We start from the raw sequence: 20760 nt of genomic DNA on the forward strand, positions 1-20760 counted from the left end.
AAGTGTCTTGGAGCTGGTTAGTGGTCCCAAAGAAATCCTGGTACAGCGTGTCCTTGTTAGAGCAAGTGTGTCACTAAGGGTGGGCTTTGAGAGTTCAGATCCTCCAGCCAGCCAGATCCAGGGTCACTCTGTCTTCCTGCTGCCTGGGGACCAAGATGTAGAACTACCAGCTCTTTATCCAGCACCATGTCTACTTGCATACTGTAATGCTTCCTGCCATGACAAAAATAGACTAAACCTCTAAACTGTAAGTAAGCCCTCCAATTAAATGTCTTCCTTTACTAGAATTGCTATGGTCATGGTGTCTCTTCACAGCAACAGAACACTCTTTAGGAGACCTTTAGGAGTGTATATCTAAAAAGAAACTGGGAGCATCTTTAATATGGAGCTCCCTCACTTGAGGACTACACAAGACATTGCAGGGTGAGTACTATCTGCTTACCTGGGGACCAGATTGAATGTGTTGATTCTCAGGTCTGGTCTGCTGATAATTTATTGGCTAACTGAGGATAATTCATTAAATCTCCTAGTGCCTTATTTTCTTTATTTGTGAGATCCTTTTGCTTCATTTCCCATCTAAAAGTGTAATTAGGAACATGAAATGGCATAATAGATGTTAGTTAAGTTTTCCCTCCTCTCAAATTTAAAGGAACATTTCAAATGTAAAAATGTGATCACACTATTATAAAAGGTATGATATTAAAGGTATTATGCCAATCATTGGATAATCTTGAATGACCTGGTTAGACCACTATGAAGTTATTAATACTAGTAATTTTTCTCAAGTCTAGAGGATTTTAGAAAGTGGTTAGGTTTAAATTCTATGGATAATACATTGAAATAAAATTGTGTTGTTTTAAAATTCTGGCTTTAGTCCTCTGGAATTTAAGAAATTATTGCTGTGTCTCGTTATAAGGAAATGTATTTGGTTTTGTGATAAAAGATTTCAGCTTGCCTACTTATGTTTAAGTTCAAAGTTTCTCTAGATGTGTTATCACTTAAACTATAGGGAAACAATCTTCCTTAACTAGAGCACAGGTCCATGACCTTGCCTACATGATGGGCAGCTAATCCACTTAAAACCAGTGACTGGCTTTGTATAATTTATATGAGCCCATGAAAAGACAAGCCTCCATAGATTAATATTTCAGCTGTCTTCACTTCCATTTCATCCTCTGGATGTGGCAGCAACAATCACATGAATCATTCCTGAACTGAGTCGATATCAAACATCCAGAGCTTCATCTGCATTCGATGAAGGTCCAACTCACTCAAGGGAAGTTCCAGAAGGCTTTCAGATACATGGGTAATTTGCCTTTGACACCTCTTGCCTCAACCTGATTGCGCTACCTTTAAGATAAAACACTTTGAAATTCTTATAGATAAAAAACTTTACATTCTTATTTGGGGGCGAGAAACTGATTTCCTTCCTCATGAATCAGGCAGGCTTTGGAATACTTTGACCAAGAATATGATAGAAGCATGTTATGTCTGTGAAGTCCACGAATAGTCCATATAGTATCAGGAATATGCCTCTATGTCTTTTGAAATGCTTATTCTCTATGTACTCTCCCTAAGGATGCCCATTTCAGAAGCTAGCTGTTATGCTTAGAAAAGCCCAAGCAACCAGGGAAGTCTTGTATGGATACAGATGTTGTGGCCAACAATACTGGGGGAGCAAAGCCTTTAAATCAACACAGCCTAGGCACTAGGTATGTTAGTAAAGGATCCAAATATTCTCTGTTCCCAGCCATGGATTCATCTAGCCACTTAAGTCTCCCTACTCAAGACACATTGTGAAACAGGGATGTGACAGATCTATCTCAACTGTCTGAAACCGAAATGTTAACCAGCAGAACCCATGCACATAATAAAATTGTTGTGGTTGATACCACTGAGTTTACAGTAGGCTATTACATGACAATTGATAATTAGAACATTGAGTGACTTTCTTTTTCTTTCCCAAGTACATGAAAAAGTGTTTACTGGATCAAAAAGGACAAACTTCTTCAAAACATATTGATAGTACTGGACCTTAGATACAAAACATGCTCCTTAGTGGCAGCTCTATCAGGGATGTCCAACTTTTTGACATCATGGCATGATGTTGTCATCCACAAAGTTCATGTTTGAAAACTGCATTATCAAATAAAAAATCGCAAAATGTTTCATATTGTCTTAAGTAACTTGATGATTTTGTGTTGAGTCCTGTTCATAGCTAACCTGGGAGGCATATGATGTTTCCCATAGGACACATTGGACATGCCTGCTTGGTTGTTCTCTTTGAATTGACTTCTGGGTATAAAGGCCATGTTTTAGTGCTAAATTTCCTTTCTTTGTCCTGTCTTGACAGGTTTTTCAGGGTTCATTCACTAACCACATGTTTATCAAACTAAATTTATTGATATCCTACTGTGCAGAAGGCATATTTCTACAAAGTCAAGACATAATGGTCCACATAGAAGACTTTTGTCTTTCTGGAGGCTGTGTCCAGTTCAGGAGCATTAATAATATTCATACCACATCCATTTTTTGACATCTAGTGGGTTCTGTGAATCACTTGCCAGAAATGGGTTTTCAAATCCATTACATAGAAAATAGTTAAATTCATAAAGGAAACTAACATTGTATCAATAACTAAAATATGTTTAAAACATTGCAATATAGTAATGTATGTGTATGTGTTTTTAATTAATATATTATCAGATCTAGTGCTGAGTATAACAAAGTTTACGGTCAATATGAGTGAAAACAGAACACTGGGATACTTACATAAGCTGTATTATGAAAAATATCTGTGGCATCTTGGTAACAAAGTCAAAGGTATACCATGCTATTATGGCCTGTTAACCACATAGTTAATAGAGGGGAGACTAGTTTTTTAAAAACTTTTTATTGATTCATTGTGGATTTCACATCATGCATTCCAATCCCATTCATCTCCTGGACTTTCCCACCCACCCTTTCCCTTTGCAACCTTCCCTGCCAAAACAAAACAGAATATCATTTAAAAGAAAAGAAAATCTTGTTGTAGAAGCCACGGTGTGATACAGTGAGTCATACATACAGTATACCCTTGAGTCCATTCATCTCTATTTGCGTGTTCACTGCAATGAGTCATTCATTAGTCTGGTTCAAGATCTCTGGTTTCTGCTGCACAGTCACTGGGACTCCTATTGGAATTCTGCTGTTGCCCAGTGTCATGGAGATCCTGCAGCTTTGGGTCTGGAGGACTGACCCCTGCACCTGCCCCAGCAGGTCATAGATGGGGTGGATGCTGGGGTGGGCCAACTCATACCCTGGTTCTAGGCCTGCATGGTAGCTGGATTGGCCAGCTCTCCCTCACCCTCTTCACCAGGGAGAGCTCCCCAGCTCCCTGATGGCCAGCTCACCCTATGCAGCAAGGGATGGTGCCAGTTCTTCTGCTCTCACACCCTTGTCGTCAGCTTACCTACACCTATACCACCAGGGCCAGCTCTACTGTGTTGCCCAGGCAAGGTTCAGGGCCCATTTTCCCAAGTGCTGCAAATGGTAAGGAACAAGGCCAGCTCTCTTGTTCTCTTGCCCCTGAAGCCAGCTCTCCAGCCTGTGGAAGGTGGCAAGGGGCAAGGGGGAAGGGCATCTTTCTTTTGCCCATACCACCACCTGGCAGAGTGTGGGGTCAGTGCTTCCACTCAAACCCCCTCATAGCTAGCTTACCTGAGCTCCCCCACACACTCCCACCCCCAATAGACAGGGGTCTACTATGCTATACAGGTGATGAGCAGGCCCTGCTCTCCTGAGCGCTGTAGCTGGTGAGGGCCAGGGCCTGATCGTCTGCTCTCATGACCCAGGGCCCAGCTCTTCAGCCTGGTACAGGTGGCAAGGAGCAAGGGCAGGGGAGGCGTCACTTCCTTGCCCACACTGCCAGCCATATGACAGACAAATAGTGGGGATAGCACTGCCATGCTCATGTTCTCAGGGCCACTGACTTGTGCCTCCATCGACAAGGTCAACTGTGCTGTCTAGGCGAGGTACAGGGTGGGCTTTCCCAAGGGCTGCAGTTGATGAGAAGCAGGATGAGATCTCCTGCTCTCTTGACTCTGGGACCAACTTTCCCACCTGGATCAGATGGTGAGAAGTGAGGGGCGAGAGACAAGGGGCAAGAGGTCCATGTCTCCCTCACCCATGCCACAGAATGGCAGGCGAGCAGTAGGGCCAGCATTCCCATGCTCACATTCTTGAGGCCAGCTCACATGTGCCCCTGTTAACAAGGTCAGCTCTACTGTGCTGCCCAGGTGAGCTGCAGGACCTGCTCTCCAGAGTGCTGCCATCTGTGAGAGGCACGGCCAACTCTGGACAGCCTTATTTTCTTGGTCTTAGGTGGTAGCAGGAGCCACAGACTTCCATACAGATACTGGCTGTGTCGGGGCCATGGACCCAGACATGACCTTTGGCAGTAGACCAGGCCTGGACATCACCATGGCCCCAGGTGGCAAGCAGGCCAGCAACCTCAGCTCTCCTCACCACCGTCACCTCTTCAGATCTGCCTGTCTTCATGGGACATGAGCCATATCCTACACACTCTCTCCCATACCCCACCATAAATTCACTTACCATAATGGAGCCCAACTGCTTGGTACCTTAAGGCGCCTGGCAGGCTTGTGATTCCTCCTCCCCATGTAGGGCAGGCAGCTCCAGGCAGGCATGTGGATTTTCTTCTCCTGCTCAGTTCTAATGGTGCCAGGCAGGCTCATGCTTTCTCTTCCCAATCTGAAGCAGGCAACCCAGGCGGGTATATAGGGTAAGACCTAAATTTTAATAAACACACACACAGGCACACACACACAAACACACACACACACACACTTCAAATTAATCAATGTTTTTATGGTCTATGTAGCTGAAGTCAAAACCACTGACAAATATTAATGAAATGATAACAGTAAAGTACAACAAATGGTAGTGGCTGTTACGTGAATGCTTTCCTGAGATTTCTGTAACAAATTACTACAAACTTAGTGCTTTAAGAAGAAGGAATTCATTCTTTTTTTAGTTCTGCCTTCAAAGAGTCCAAAATCACCATCACAGGGCTATGCTCTTTTCCTTGATTTGTACGATGTCTGGCAGCTGCTGGCCGGCATTGATTTGTGGACATAGCTTTCCATTTATTAAAACCAGAATGTTCAAGACTCATCCTCTTGCTAGGTGGTGGTAGCGCATGCCTTTAATCCCAGCACTCAGGAGGCAGAGGCAGAGGAATCTCTGTGAGTCTGAGGCCAGCCGGATCTACAGAGTGAGTTCCAGGACAGCCAGGACTGTTACACAGAGAAACCCTATCTCAAAGGAAAACAAAACAGAAAACAGGACTTCTCTCTGTCTTTACCTGGCCTTCTCCTCTGTGGAGAAGGTCTACAGTTCCCTCTGGATCTTTTTTTTTTTTTTTGGTGGGGGGTGAGATACATTTAATTACATATAAAGACCATTTGGATAAGCCAAGGCAATCTTCTCATCTTAAAATCATTAATTTAATCTCATCAGCAAAGCCTTTGCCATATAAAGTAATACCTACAGGCCCAGGGGATTAAGATATCTTTTGAGGGTCCATTTTTTTTTTCACTCTATCACAGTGACTTGGAGTCTTCATCCAATCTGGGGAGTGAGGATGTGCCAGTAATAGGTTTCCTAAGGAAGAGGCTTTGAGCTGATAATTTCTGGAAGATGAAAAAAAAAAAAAAAAAAAAAAAAAAAAAAAAAGCAGATGAAGGACGTGGACAGGGTAGGGAAAATACTTGAAAAACCCTACATGCTGTAATGTCTATGTCACATTCTGGGCATAAAAGACTTCATTGCTAAAATGCCCCTAACAAACCTTATGGTAATGTGTAATTTCTACAGTGACAACATTGGGAGGCAGGGACTTTAAGAGGTGAATGTGGGGTAGATTAGAGAGATGCTAATGTTAAAGAGCACATACTGCTCTTACAAAGGATGTGAGTTCATTTCCCAGCACCCAAGTCAGGCAGCCCAAAACCATCTGTAGCTCCAATCTCAGAAGACTCTGACACCTCTGGCCTCCACAGTCACCTGCACTCACATGCACTTACTTCCCACACAGATAGCATAATACACATAATTAAAGGCAATGAAAAAGAAGTCTTCCAAAGAGGAGATGATTAAGTTGTAGGAGCAATGTCTTTGTTGATGGAATAACATTTTTAACCCGAGAGTAGGTTATTTGTAGAGGGAGCTTCTTTATTGTGAGAGGAAGCTCACTATCACCCACATTTCCATCACACAGCACCATCTACTATGTTACAACACAATAGGAAGGCCTTTACTACTTTGCTAGCAGATTCAAAACCTGCAAGAAATTACTCAATCCTTAAATTACCCAGTCTGCAGTACTTTGTTGTAGCAGCAGGGGAAAAAAAGACTAAGATTAAAAATGTATTCAGTGTGTCTTGAACAGAGGAGGTTCAGATGCAGGGCACAGTGACACTTATGAGAGGACAGTGGAGGCTACTCCTTGAGCTATCTTACCGGAATCAGTTTTTTTCTCTTAGGACATAGGTAAGTGAGCTATGACAAGATGCCTGAGAGAAACAATTTAAAGGACAAATGCTTTCTTTTAGGATTATGACTTCTGTACTCTCTGTCTATAGTCCTTAGCCCTGTTGATTCTGGGCCCATGGTTAGGCAGAACACTGTGATATAGCATGAATGTGTGGGAGAGGCTACCCACAAAGCACAGATAGCACACAGAGATGGGGGAGGGACCAGGGATGACTTGTAACTTTCATAGGTTTCAAGCCTCCCCTTCTGACCAACTTCCTCCTTTTAAAAGCCCACCTTTTAACCTTCCGATATAGCGCCACCTACTGGAGAACCAACATTCAACACATGAGCCCAAGAAGTAAGGTTCTCAGAGCTTGGTTTAAAATCATTGTTTTTTAAAAAAAGTTTTTCTTTTAATTTTATTTATGTGTATGCGTTTATGTGGAGTATATAATACATGTGTACAGGTGATCATGGTGTCCAAAAGAGCGAATAAAATCCACTGGTGTTCGAGTTACAGGTGTTTGTGAGCCACCATGTGGGTGCTAGGATACAAACTCAGGTCCTGTGGAAGAGCATCTCTCCATCCCCAAGATCATTCTGGTTTAAGGGAGGAGAATCACTTATTAGGTATGAGGCTTTGAGAATGAGTGGCGAGGGGACCTAGTTTAGAAGTTGTGGCAGGATGCCAACCAGAGATGAAAAAGAGTCAGAATTCTGTAGAGTAACAGAATCTATACAATGAATAAATGTGGCTTTATTATAAAGGCGTAAAGGCTGTGGTCTAGCTAATCTAACAATGGCTGCCTATGAACAGAGGTACAAGAATCCAGTAGTTGTTCATTCTATCATTCTATAAGGCTGGATGTCTCAGCTGGTCTTCAGTATACACAGGAATCCCAAAGAAGTAGGCTTCAGCGCTAGTGAATGACCAGACTTGCTAACAAGGGGAGAGTAAGAAAGCAAAGAAAAAAGCTTCCTTCTTCCATGTCCTTATTTAGGCTTCCCAGGTGTGGCCCAGACTACAGCTTGGTGCCACCTCAAAAGATCTGTGTTAAAGTTGTGCCTTCCCAACTCAAAGTTCCAGATTAGAAGTGGATCTTCCCACTTCAAATTAAGTGCAAACCCCTCACAGGAGTGCCCCATGTTGGATCTAGTCAAGTTGATAGCTAAGACTAGCCATCAGTGTAGTCTAGATGTGATGGGTTTGAAAGTAAGTTAAATCAACAAGCGGATTAGAAAGCCTAGCAAGTCAGGACATAGTGAAAGTTTCATTAGCAGTACATGAATAAATCTAAGAATGAAAGTAAGAAGTGAATTGTACTTTATTCTTGATCTTGTTTGAAGTGGTAGAAAACTCTATCTCGGTTACTAGTCATTGTGCCCCTGTTTCAAGGCTTTGTATAAGGTTTAAGTACCATATACAATGCAGCCCAGACATCGGAAATAACCTGTGTGTGTGTGTGTGTGCAGCATCAATATTATTACTATTATACAAATACACCCCTTGTTAACTACTGTATAGGCTCCTATAAAGATTTAATTGGGGGTGGGGAGACAGGGTTTTGGTGTAGCCCTAGCTGCCCTGGAACTTACTGTGTAGAGCACGCTGACCTTAAACTCACAGACATCCACCCACCTCTTCCTCTGCCTCCTCAGTTCTGGGATTAAACGCATGTGCAACCACTACCTGGCTGATTTAAATGATATGTGTGTGGGCAGGGGGATAGTATACATGTGTGTAAAAATCAGGAGGGCATTATGTCCTGGATCTAGTGTTACAGGAGGTTGTGACCTGCCTTTCATGGGTACTGGGAAACAAACTTAGGTTCTCTATAAAAGCAGCAAGAGCTCCTAACCATTGATCTATTTCTCCAGCCTGCTTACAGACTCTTGAAAGCTATTATGGCCATTAGGGACAAGCTGAGCCAGAGTCATTTGCCCAGGCTCTTTTAAGCCACAGCCCTTGGTATTTAGTGAGGACTCCCTTAAAATTACAAAATAAGCTATGCCAATGGCAGTTTGTAACTTCTTTTGATTGACAGATATGACCACCAGAAACTTTGATTAGCTGCCCTTCCTTTTATAACCTGTCAGCAGGATGTAAGTTCAAGAACACCCTCCATTGTTTCCATGGGCATTTATTAATTTCAAAAAGAAAGCACGAATGCAGTTTATTCAGCCTGTAAGCTTTGAAATCCTTCAGTCTCAGTTCTTGCAGATGTTCTAAACACCTTCTTACTTAGAATGTGAGGCACAATTTCAAACTTCCAGTGACCAAATTCTCAAGTCTTGAACTTAGACATGCCTTTATCTTCAAGGTTGGATATAGGAGGATCTGGAGGTTTAGCCTATGGCTGCTAGTGGATTTGGGCTCTGGCTTCTTCCTCCATTGGGTTTTCCCTTAATCTAGGTTTCGGATGCATGTAGTTTAATTAAGAGATGAAGGATTCATCAGAACGAATAAATAAGTGAATCCTAGGAAGGCCAGCAAGTAAAAGGAGTGTTGAGGCAATCACCACTATTGGCAACTTCAGCTTAATTCTACAGGAAAAATGCTGGGAGCCATTCGTTCACTCAGATGCGAACATATGCCTCTGAGTTATCCCATCTGAGGGGTGAGGAATCTGGGGATGTTTATTTACCAACTCTGATTAGCTATTTATCAAGGGATAGTCAGAAGGAATAAGATTCCTGGCTCTTTTGGTTAGCCACATGGGCAGCAAAGTGGGCTCTAATGACAAAAGAAAACTAATAGACTAGGAAATGCATCTGCTGGCAGAGATGGCATTCTGGCATGCCCAAAGTGTAAGGACAGTGGGACATGGATGACATGCTGACAGCATCTGTTGCAGGTGCAGAGGCAGCCCCTTGCAGATATTCCTTCAGCTATTCAATAGGTCACCTGTTTCACCAATAAAAACCCACTCTGATATCCACTATAGAGTAATTACAGGGCAAGCTTCTAATGTAGAGTGAAACCCCATCAATGAAGCTGGTGGGCTTTCAGCTTCTAGATTAGGAAATCCCCATAGGCAAATGATGGCCCACCTGTAGTTGAAAGTTGAACTACATGCATATATATCACGGTCTGCTTTAAGTAAGGCTCATCAGCATACATAGCATCCTAAAGCAATTTTATCAGAAGACTGGACCCTACAACGTCATCAGAAGTGGGAGCAGAGATTCCGGTTCCCCACCACAGCAGGAGGTATAGCAACTGCAACCCCTTCTGCAATGTATTTCAAACATTCGGAATCTACCTCTCTTCCACTTATCTTGTCTTAAACCCTCTGAATTCTAAATATTTACCCCTGTCTTCTCATCCCAAGAGAGAGGAGCCTGGAGCCACTGTCAGGACAATTCCTTTCCCCATGTCTGTAAAGCCAGACTGAAGCTCTACTCTCTCAAACTCTATGCATAGCTCCTGAGGTACTGGAACACCGGGCCTGTGCAACACTGAACTACAAATTAATATCTTTGTAAATTATCCCACCACATTTGCATAAACTTATGCTCTCTGCTGTAATTAAAAGAAAAGGGTCGTTCTAAAACATAACATAGCTTGATGTCACCACAGCAACATAGCTACTGTCTACTGAGCGTCTGCCATGTTTCAAGGTCTATGGCAAGGCATGTTTTTTTTTTTCCTCAAGTAGCTTATATAAAGTATGATTATTTTTCTGCTTTTATAGACAAAGAAACTGATTTTCCTAGAGATTCCTCAAAGTTTTCTTTTTAATTACAAGAAGCAAAGCTATTTGGCAAGGAAAATAGAGCAGAAAAGGGGAACCCTGAAATCCCTTTGTCAGTCCCTAACTTAAAACGCTTTGCTTCAGTATTTGCTCCTTTTCCCATGTGTACTCATGCCTGTATTTTGAGAACACAACGTCTGGCTCTTTCCATAGCAGCCTTGTTTATTTATCTGAGAATATGAAGGACAACTTTCCAACAAGTATTTTCTTGAGCTGTAGACCCCTTATCCTTTACCCAAGCAACCTGGAGGTATACAGGCTTAAAATCATTCCAACTATGAAAATGTGGGAGCCAAACAGGGAGGGCAGCTTAGTTGTGGGATTCTTGTGTGTCCTTCTGTAAATTTTTTTGGCCTGCAATTTACAGGCAAAAAAAAAAAAAAAAAAAAAAAAAAACAAGACAAACAAAAAGAAAACCTTCCCTGCTTTGTTATGCTTTGTTAAATAGCCCTTCTTAGCTATGCATTTGCCTGAGCATCCTCAATTGAGATTGCACTACTTTCAAATTTGACCCCATTCTCATTGGCCATCTGGGACTATAATGAAACCCTCCAAATGTTGTTCTTCCTCTTTCCTACCTTTTTCTCCAAACAAACTTGTTTGGGGGCTCAAATTGAAGATAAAATGTCATTTTCAGGTGGCTCTCAAAGCTCTCAAAGCTCCCCTATTATTCTTGCCAAACTCCCTGCAGTGCCCAAATGTCTCAGGTTTGAGTCCCAGCTGAATGAGCTCATTCCCTGACTAGGGCAGAGAGGAGAGTTGGCATATTTCCACCATTCCTCACTGGGGCAAGAGGCTGAGACTGGCCACTGTTGGGGCAGGAGAGATAAGAAGTAGGTAGCCTCACTGCTGGCAACCACACACTGCAGCTCTTTCCAGGGGCACACAATGGCTTTCTCCTGCTGTAGTCTGCAAGCTAGGCTAACAGGAGCATTTCAGGGCAGGGGTTGGTATCGATCTATGTTTATATTTCCAGCCCTTCATTGATTATGGAATGAATGAATGCTTGATTATATAATTTCTAGAAGACATGTTTTCCAGAAGCAACCAGCCATTTTCACTGAATGCTCCAATGACCTAAATGCTCAGAGTGGGTTTCATATCTCCCTCAGGGACAGATTTAGCCTAAAATTTTCCTGTAAAGCAGACTTAACCAGCTATCACCTTCATTTCCCAAGCCTAGCTTGCCACAGCAGTTCAGAAGAGAGGTTCAAATCACATCTTTGCTTGCTTGTCTACCACTCTGCTTTAGCCAAGACCCTCATCCCAGTTCTCTGACCACTGGTATCTAAGCAGTCTGAGAGTCATACTTCTCTTAAATGACTTTTCATACTAAAGCCCAAGGTGTAAAGCTGATAAAAATTGCAACTATGGATGAAGATAAAGATGCCCCAGACACACATGCTTCCCCTCCCTAAAACTGGTGGCAAATGGAATCTTGGACTCTAGGGACATTCTTTAAAATCACCAACCAGAGACATTTATACAAAGCTTTGTACCTAGTGTCCTAACATGAGCCTGCTTCTGGCACATGTTGAACATCAAGACTCTTAGAGCTTCCTGTTAGACAAGAAAACATCATGAAGCCTTAGTTTGAATGCAAGATCCTTGGCTAGGAAGCAACATTCAATTTCATACCTACTTGCTATGTGAGTATGGTACTCTTTATGTTCAACCTCTTTAAACTTCTCTTTCTCTGTGTATACTCTCAAGACACTTTACAACAACATGCTTTTCCAAATGCTTGCATCTTCTTCAATTTTTATGGTTCATCTTTGAAGATTTTTGAGGACCTTCCTCAAGTGATATTTACCCCATTTATTCTATGAGGATTTTTTTCTTGTTTGCTTCTTTGTTTCCATAGTAGATTGTGAATTTCTTGAGGGCAGGGACTAGGGACAATGTCACACAGTTCTGTACTAAGAAGTGCTCAGCCCAGTTCTTAGTACAAAAGCAAGTGACCAGTAAACATTGGTAGAATAAATGAGTGGATCAAAAATAGAATGGAGCATTGTGGGTTGGTGCCATCAAAATAGATTCCCAGAGAAAGTGAGGCTCTGGTTGAATTCTGCAACATAAAAAGGGATTGGAATAAATGAAAACATGCTGCAGTATCTTAATTCATTGCTGACTTTGGCTCCAGGGAGATTTTCCTGGCAGCCTTCATCTGAGAAACCTCAACATGTACCAATACAGGTATCTTCGGGCCTTTATTTTCCTGAGTATATAAACAGGCTGAAATGTCCAGTATGGAAATGACCCTCACTTAGACACAGTCACTATGTTAGCTAGTTATTCTCCATCTCCTTTCCACTCAAACCAAAATCCATCCATTTCCACTTTTCTTGTCCCCAGAGACATCTCCTTGGTCCCTTTACCAACTGATTGATTTCTGATTAGATTCTGTTTTGCAAGCCAGTGGCAGGTGGTCTAAAGTGTTTCCCTGGCCCCACATCTTCAACAGGAGCTGTTATTCTATTACAGTGCCATGATTAACATTCTGGCCTCCCTCCAAAATGTCTAGGTACCATTTGCCAGAATTTGAGGTTATATTAAAGACACAGTAAAAGTCACATTGCAACTGTGATTAAGGATCTTGAGGTTGAAGATGTGCCCTGGATTATCTTCATGTGTGCAGTGTAATCACAAGGGTCCTAGTGAGAGGGAAGTCAGGGATTGGAGTCTATAGAATATGTACAGATGGAAGGTCAGACTGGTGCAAGAAAAGGGGCTGTGAGCCAGGAAGTATGGGCAGCCTCTAGAAAATGAGAAAAGACAAAGAAATCAATCCTCCAAGGAGCCTCTAGAAAGATTATAATGTTGCTGTCACCTTGACTTTAGCCCTGTAACATTCATTTCGGATCCTCTAGCCATAAGGTAGAGAACCTGGATTGTTTTGAGACTCTTAATTTGTGGTCATTTGTTACTGTGGCAATAAGACAATTATAACCTCTTGGATTGCTCCTATTCTGTCACCCTCGCTTCATGGCTTCAGCTTCAGTTGAGTTCAAATGACTTACTCTGCTTTGCGTTCTTGTTTCCTGCTTCCTCCCAATGCTAGCCTCTGGTATCTGCCTATATGTTTCCATTCCCCACAACCGTACCACAGCTTTGTGAGTTTTGTTTTCATTGATATCTGTTGAACTATCCAATCCAGGTCCTGTTTACTGCTAGCACTGTGCCTAGTTCACCACCTAAAAGGAACATGGCAGAACAGTTTTCATGACCTCAGGCAGAGCCCTTTCTAATCTCAAGGCACCACACAACATGGGCTGAGCAAATTCTCAGTAGAGTCTGACTTTCCCAGAGGCAAAATGCCTGCCAGTCTGCACAGAGAAGCCAGAAAGAATATGAAAGCATTCGCTTCTCTGGCAGGGAAACATGGACATAAATCTCATTCTTTTATGAGAGTCGGGGTTTGGAACTTTGGTGTTCCCCAATGGTCTTGGGAATGAGGTCTATGAAATGTGTGATAATTTCATGTGCAATTGTGTGCATATGTGAATTTTCAAGCTGACCTCTCTCTCTCTCTCTCTCTCTCTCTCTCTCTCTCTCTCTTCCTCCCTCCATCCTCTCTGCTCAGCTACCTGAGTTCCTCTGGCTGCCACAGATGTACCTGGTCAGATATAGCAGATGCTTTTTTGTACACTGGGTCTCAACTCTTTGGCCCACTTCAGATTTCAGTGACACCATGGAAGCCAGTTCCTATAGCTGGAGAATGCATGCATCTTACTGTGTATGCCTCATCATGATTTTCCTTTAGGCTTTTCTCTAAAGCCATGGAAACAGTCTTTATGCAAAAGTAGCCCAGAAGTTCAGGGGAGAAACAACATTTAATGCTGAGACTAGTTGCCCCCCCCCCCAATGGCAGAAACCAATGAATAAGCGGCCCTGCTGATCACAAGTCCTCACTGGACTTTTCCAAGGAGATTCTGTAGCCTTCACCAAAACCCTTGCAAAAGCAGACTTATGGGCATGATATACCTTGCTGTTACTCCATTCCATTGGCTCCATCTCCTTCCCTGTCTCACATTCCTCTTTCACTCCTGAGTCCTTTAAAATAAATATCCTGAGTTTCTGTCCTTTTTGAAGGCTCTACTTTCCAGACAAATCAGCTAAGACACAAGAAGAGTTTGACAGTGACTCAAATCCAGGGTTCACATGCTAAATACCCCCATCACTCACAGTGCTATGCAGACTCTTGAGCCCTGTCTATTTAATAAAAGTTTCCTTGTTCCACCTTGGATTTCACAAAGTCCACAGCTAACACTCATTTCTCTCCAAAGAGTGAAACAGCTTTCTTTCTTCACCTTCTGGGACCCCTAACAGCCAGCCTTTTCTCACATTTGGGATGTTTGTCCCCCAACACCCCTCCCCAGAATGCAAAGCGACACATGCAAGCTGAAGCTGGAGGAATGGAAAAGTCCACCTTTATCCTGGAGGAAAGAAATTCCACTGGGGCCTTATTAGGCTTCCACTGCCTGCTGGCCATGCTTTCATCCAAACATTCCAGCATCTGCTGTTATTATTACCAGAACACCTCAACCAGATCGAGTACATTTCATGGGTGGGAATAATGTGACAGGAAGAAGGTTGGAACAGGCTGAATGTAATTTAGTGGTTTAATTCAGGAAGGCAGGATCATCTACTGCTAAGTACCATGCACAATCTTTGAGCCTTGGACCATTGTTTTTGCTCACTGTTTCTAGGGGCTAGAAATGTTGGAGACATTGGCTCAGTCCTTTGCTCAAGGTCATACACCATTGTAACGGAGACATTAGCTGGGACTAAGGGTCTCATCTGACCCTTGGGAGCGTCTTCCAAGATCATTCTCCATGCATCTAGAGAACTCATGCTGGCTTGTTTAGGCAAAGTCAGCAGCAGAAAATCCATGACTTCTAACTCTGACATTCAGACCCTCTTCAAAGGATTCATCTGATCCAGTCAGACCATCTGTAACTGAAAAAGGACAAGCTGCCGAGCACTGGAAACATCTTAGAATTCTAACTTCCAGCCATACTGAGTTATGTCCTTAGAGATGCGAGGATGGAGTGGGGATTTCAGAGAGAAACAGCAGCCAGTCTCAGAGCTGTTCACTATTCATTACTGTCAATGAGTAATACTTTAGTGAGAAACAGTTTCCTTTTAAAAAGTAGCCATGAGAAGAGAGAAAAAGCATACAGATTTTTTAAAATTAAAATGAACTCATTTGGTCAAATTAGACATCAAAACCCACTTGGCCTCTGTTTTAATTAATGTTTTTGTTGCTGAGATCAAATACCTGAGAAAAGTAAGTTTAGGAAGGAAAGACTTTGACTCAAAGTTAAGAGAGTGCAGTTCATCATGGCAGGGCAGGGATGGGGGCAGAAGCAGGCCACTGTTGGGCACATTGCATTCAGTCAGAAAGTAGAGCACAGTGAATACTGGGGCTTGGTTCCCTTTCTCCACTTTATTCAGTCTGAGATCTTGGCCTATGGTATAGTACTGGCCACATTAGGATGGCTTTCCCACCCCAATTAACCCAATCCAGAAAAAAAATCTCTCTTAGCCATGTCCAGTGATTGAAAATTCTTTCAAGTTGACAAACAAAAACAACCATCCCATTCTTTGCTACCTCCACATCCTCTGGTTAGAAATGTGATGCATCACTATCTTATGCTATATAAACCACTACAATCCTTCCACTGTTGATCATAAATGTCTCACGATCCCATGACTGCCAAGAGACTTACTGATTGTCCTTCAGCTTCTGCTCTTGTCCTGTATACACCATTTGACTAACATCAGCAGTCTGAACAGGAAATCACACTTTTGGCCCAGGGCAGGAGATAATCTGTGACCATTCTCCCAGCCCACTCAGTCCAGATTTCTAATGACAGCTTGATGAGTAATTCCCTTGCCATACCAGTTTCCTGTGGCTATCATAAGCACAATTATGTGGGTGGCTAAAAGCAATGGAAATTTGCATCACAGTTCTGGAGACTAGAAGTCAGGGGCCAAGGTGTTCACAGAATCATCCATTTCCTGAAGTCTCTAGGAAAGGATCCTTCTCTGCCAGCTTCTGGTACCCCACAACAATTTCAATCTCTGTTTCTACATTCAAGTGATCACCTTTCATAATGTGTGTCTCAGTGTCTTTATACAGCATTTGCCTTGTATACATTTCCCCCTTTTAATATGGTTCCTATTCATATTGGATTAAGTCCCATCCCAATGAATTTGGACTGACTCACTTAAAACCCATATTTCCAAATAAGGTTTTATTCACAGGTATTCAGGGTTAAGGACTTTGCCATGTCTTTTTTTAAGGGGAGGTGGAAGGAGTACAACTCAACCCATAGCCACCTCTGTGATTGGAAAGCACAAAGGATGTAGAAGATTGACTCTGATGCATATTTTCTGAGTCTTCACCTGCATAAGGCAGGTTGGCTGCATAAGGCAAGTTGACAGAGAGTAGAAGAACACAAATTTGGAAATTAGGGTAGCATGGTTACCTCCAGGTAGACATCTGTCAGGCTATTGAAAATAGAAAAGGGTAGACCCACAATTTAGATGATATTTCAATAAGAAGGAATTTGAGGTCCATCAAGGGCATTAAATAGACCCAGTTAATGGCATTTCACTGACTCTCACCCATGCATTGAATGTACCCACCTTCTGCATCTTTTAGAATGTCCTACGAGCTATCCCCAAGCAAAGCCAACTTGACCTCCAAGCTTGGTTTAAGTTGCTTGTTACCTACTCTTAGTCTTCATTTTCCTTCATGGTAACCTAGTAAGTAGGACCATTGGAAGAACCAATTTCTCTAGATTGTAAGCTCCATGGTTTCAGGGCCCATGATAATTTTGTTGTTTCTATTTACTCCTGGATGTATGACTATTCCTAGAGAGATGTGAAGAAATGTCTATTCACCCCAAATCAGACACCTCAGAAATGGTCCCATTCAAATTCAAAATGCAAAGTGAACTAATGAATTTTGGGGATCATTTGTAGCAACATTAATGAGGGGTTAGATGAACATGGTGACTCAAAAGCAGGATCATCACAGAATTGGACCCCCAGCACAGGTGAAGACTCAGAAAATCTGCATCAGAGTCAATCTTCTACATCCTTTGCAACCTGATACCTCCCCAAATCATGGTAGACAGAGGTGTGTTTGAATAGGAATAGGACCATAGGCTCATAGATTTGAATATTGGATTACCACTATCAGGAAGTATGATCTTACTGGAGTAGGTGTGGCCTTGTTGGAGGAAGTGGGTCACTGGGGAAGGTCTTTGAGGTTTCAGAAGCTTAAGCCAGGCCTAGTGTCTCATTGTCTTCCTACTGCCTGCTGATCTGAATGTAGAACTTTCAGTTAACTCTCCAGCACTCTGTCTTCCCATATGCTTCCATGCTTGCTGCCATGAGGAAAACAGGCTAAATCTCCAAATCTGTAAGCAAGCTCTGATTAAATGTTTTCCTTTATAAGATTTGCCATGGTCCTGGTGTCTCGTCACCACAGTAGAACCCCTAAGACAGAATGATAGTTGGAATCTCTTTCTATGAGGAAATGTTAGCAGCCACATTGCTCCTATTGTACTATGAGTATTCTTTTACTTATGCAATTGCTATGATTTTGAGGCAAAGATATTCTGTAGGTCACCACATCAATCTTTGCTTCATGATGGCCAATGACATGCTAGTCATGAAAGAAACATGTTTTACCATAACACTCCTAACCTATCACCTAGGTTGGGGCTAGCAATAAGAAGACATTCAGTAAATATATATTTATTGAATGAGTAAATATCTACAAAACTATTTTTGCTTCCTGGTATCTTGATGAATGCAGAGATGAAAAGAGTTGGACAGCTACAGAGCACTGATATTTCTGATGGATGCATCTTTGATGAGTCTTTAGGTCTCTGAAAAGTGAAGTGTTTCTAGGGACTTTCTCTGAAATCACATTCCTACGGAAGTTAAGTGACCTCTCCATATTAGCCTCTCCATATTAGTGACACATTCATATAAATTAAGTATAATTTAAATTGTTAGGTATCTCATTAGCATTTAGCAGATTTGAAAGCCATTATGGATGAATCCCACCCTCATAATCAGCTTTGGACCCCTATTTGCTGTAACCCTGGTAACACACTAATTTTATTTTAAGGAAGGTAAAACCTCCACAATTGCATCTCCTTTGAACTTAAAATTCCATATGAAGAGGAATGGATGGGAAGAAACATCATAGTTGTCTGTTATGAAAGTTTAAAATACCTCATGAAAGGGAGAAGGATGGAGGTAGCCAAGCTTTGTGGAAACCATTAAGGAAAGGGCATTTCCATATACAAATCCATTGCTGTTCTATAGAGTTTTAATTTTTTTCTTACTTTACTTTTTTCTTAGATTGTTTTGGGGAAAGGAAAACAAAAGGATCAGAGTTGTATCTCTGGCCCTAGGTGGTAACATGGCGATCTAGAGCAGAGCAAAGATATATTATTGTCCCTTCCTTAAGGACTGTCAATCACCTGGACAGGAAATTGTCCTTCAAGAAAGCTGTCACTTCAAAAAAATTTAAGAAATAGTATAACGTCTACCTCAGCATGCAGGTTGACATGATGATCTTTCTGGCCCTTGTCCACTCTCATACCATAAGAGTGACTTTTACAATAGTCCCTTTGGTCATCATCCAATCTCATCCCTGAGGATACCCCAGTTTAATGAATTCTTATCCCCGAGGGTAACCCAACTGTAATGAATTCTGTCTATCTTCTTTTCTGTGCTCAGCGTGTCTTGATTGAATTTATTCAATGGTGAACACAAGGACCAGAGGATGAAGGGGAGGTCAGAATAAGATCCTGGTGACAACATGTGAACTTCAGCAAATGGGCACGATAATGTTATGGGTCCTTGAGGCTACTTATTATAGACTTCCACTCCTTCCTTATTGTAATTGTGAGGACAGGGGAGTAAGGTACCCCAATTGTCTTTGTTACTCTTCTATTGCTGTGAAATAACACCGTGGCCAAGGCGACTCATATAAAAGAAAGCATTTAAGTGAGGGTTTGCTTACAGTTTCAGAAGTCAGTCAATTATCATCATGGTAGGAAGCATGGCAGCAGGCAGTCAGGCAGGCATGATGTTGGAGAAGTAGCTGACATTTCTATATCTTGAAATGCAGGCAGCAGAAAAAGAAAGAGACAGGGCCTGACATGGGTCTTTGAAATATCTTGAAATTCCAAAGCCCATCCTAAGTGACACACTTATTCCAAAAAGGCCACATCTGCTACTCCTTCTAATCTTTTCAAAGAGTTTTACTCGCTTGTGACTAAGCATTCAAATAAATGAGCCTCTGGGGCCATTCTAATTCAAGCCACCACACCATTCCTCAGGGTGAGGCCTCCAATCTGAAGTGGTGGCAGTGTTATCTAGGAACAGTAGGGGAGCAGACACTCTAGTCCTTCCTCTCCCGTCTGTGGAGTCAGAAAGAGAGGCCCAAACTAACAAGGGCCCCAGATCAACCTCATGCAAAGAAACATTTTGGAAATATTGACATATAGGGTGTGGTGGTTTGAAAAAATTGGCCCCCAAAGGGAGTGGCACTATTGAGAAGTATGGCTTTATGGAAGTAGGTGTGGTCTTGGAGGAAGTGTGTCACTGTGCAGGAGGCTTTGAGGTCTTACATATGGTCAGACAATGCCCAGTGAAACAGGATGATTTCCTGTGGCCCGAGGGTCAAGATGTAGGACTCACAGCTCCTTCTCCAGCACCATGTCTGCCTGTATGCTGCCATGTTTCCCACCATGATGATAATGGACTAAACCTTTGAAACTGTAAGCAAGCCCATTAAATGCTTCCCTTTGTAGGAGTTGCTATGGTCATGGTGTCTCTTCATAGCAACAGAAACCCTAACTAAGGCATAGGATAGGTGGTTTCTCCATGGAGTTTGGGGGCATTAAAGCATGACATTGAGAGGAGAGGAGAAAGAGGGAAAGAGGAGAAAACAGGAAGATTTTAATCAAAGTAGTAACTATAAGACTTCTAACCTAGCCTTAGATGGCATAGGGTGTCACTCCAGCTATACTTTTTCAGTTTGAAGTGACTGACCAAGGGCAACTTGGGTTTAAAAGGAGACTAGTCCTACCTCTCAGTGGGAAAAGTACAACAGCCTTGTGACTGCCTTAGCTTTGCCATAGACTTCTCTCAATGAATCACAGATCTGTATTGCTGAGGGACTCACAAACATGTGTTGGAGGAGTTAGGGATAGGAGAAGGAAGAGAAGATAGGAGGAGGAGGAGGAGGAGATGGGAGAAAGAGAAGGTTGTTCCAGTTTGTTTTCCATTGCTATGCTAAACATGACCAAAAGCAATTTTGGGAGGAAAGGGTTTATTTTAGCTTTGAAATTACAGCCCATCATCAATGGAAGCTGAAGCAAGAACTCAGTGCACCTGGAAGCAGGAGGCTTGCTCCCAGGTTTATGTTCAC

The sequence above is a fragment of the Phodopus roborovskii genome, unplaced genomic scaffold, assembly GCF_943737965.1.
Source record: "Phodopus roborovskii unplaced genomic scaffold, PHOROB, whole genome shotgun sequence".
Taxonomy (NCBI): Eukaryota; Metazoa; Chordata; class Mammalia; order Rodentia; family Cricetidae; genus Phodopus; species Phodopus roborovskii.